We start from the raw sequence: 915 nt of genomic DNA on the forward strand, positions 1-915 counted from the left end.
ACTCGTGCAAAATAATAAAACACGGTAAATATATTACTTACACGTGCGTTTTGTTTTGCAAGCGGCGCGAAAAAAATTAAAAAGGGAATGCAACACGAGGACTTCCCAGGAGGTCACCCATCCTAGTACTACTCTCGCCCAAGCACGCTTAACTTCGGAGTTCTGATGGGATCCGGTGCTTTAGTGCTGGTATGATCGCATCCGACATGTTACCCCGGTCTTCGTCCCTTATCCTTGCCCCTCCCAGCTCCACTACAAAGACGATTGCACATTGCTTTGGCCGCTCCCTCTCAACTACGGAGACGAGTTTAACGCGGTTTCCACCCCTCCCTCTCAACCGCACCAGTGCACGCTTGCCGCGCCACAACGCCGACGCTGGACCCGTGAATCGTGAGCACCCAGCTATGACTTACCGCACTCGTGCAAAATAATGAAACACGATAAATATATTACTTACACGTGCGTTTTGTTTTGCAAGCGGCGCGAAAAAAAGTAAAAAGGGAATGCAACACGAGGACTTCCCAGGAGGTCACCCATCCTAGTACTACTCTCGCCCAAGCACGCTTAACTTCGGAGTTCTGATGGGATCCGGTGCTTTAGTGCTGGTATGATCGCATCCGACATGTTACCCCGGTCTTCGTCCCTTATCCTTGCCTCTCCCAGCTCCACTACAAAGACGATTGCACATTGCTTTGGCCGCTCCCTCTCAACTACGGAGACGAGTTTAACGCGGTTTCCACCCCTCCCTCTCAACCGCACCAGTGCACGCTTGCCGCGCCACAACGCCGACGCTGGACCCGTGAATCGTGAGCACCCAGCTATGACTTACCGCACTCGTGCAAAATAATAAAACACGGTAAATATATTACTTACACGTGCGTTTTGTTTTGCAAGCGGCGCGAAAAAAATTAAGAA

The 915-nt window shown here is 50.7% G+C and overlaps 2 non-coding genes across 2 annotated transcripts; both read right to left on the reverse strand.

The window, feature by feature from the left end:
• Positions 1-84: 84 nt before the first annotated feature.
• On the reverse strand, positions 85-203 carry LOC123179254 (5S ribosomal RNA). The gene has a single exon (XR_006490226.1). It is a non-coding gene; the product is annotated as a 5S ribosomal RNA (ribosomal RNA).
• Positions 204-500: 297 nt separating this feature from the next.
• Positions 501-619, reverse strand: LOC123179255 (5S ribosomal RNA). Its single transcript, XR_006490227.1, has one exon. It is a non-coding gene; the product is annotated as a 5S ribosomal RNA (ribosomal RNA).
• Positions 620-915: the final 296 nt, after the last annotated feature.

The sequence above is a fragment of the Triticum aestivum genome, unplaced genomic scaffold, assembly GCF_018294505.1.
Source record: "Triticum aestivum cultivar Chinese Spring unplaced genomic scaffold, IWGSC CS RefSeq v2.1 scaffold40763, whole genome shotgun sequence".
Taxonomy (NCBI): domain Eukaryota; kingdom Viridiplantae; phylum Streptophyta; class Magnoliopsida; order Poales; family Poaceae; genus Triticum; species Triticum aestivum.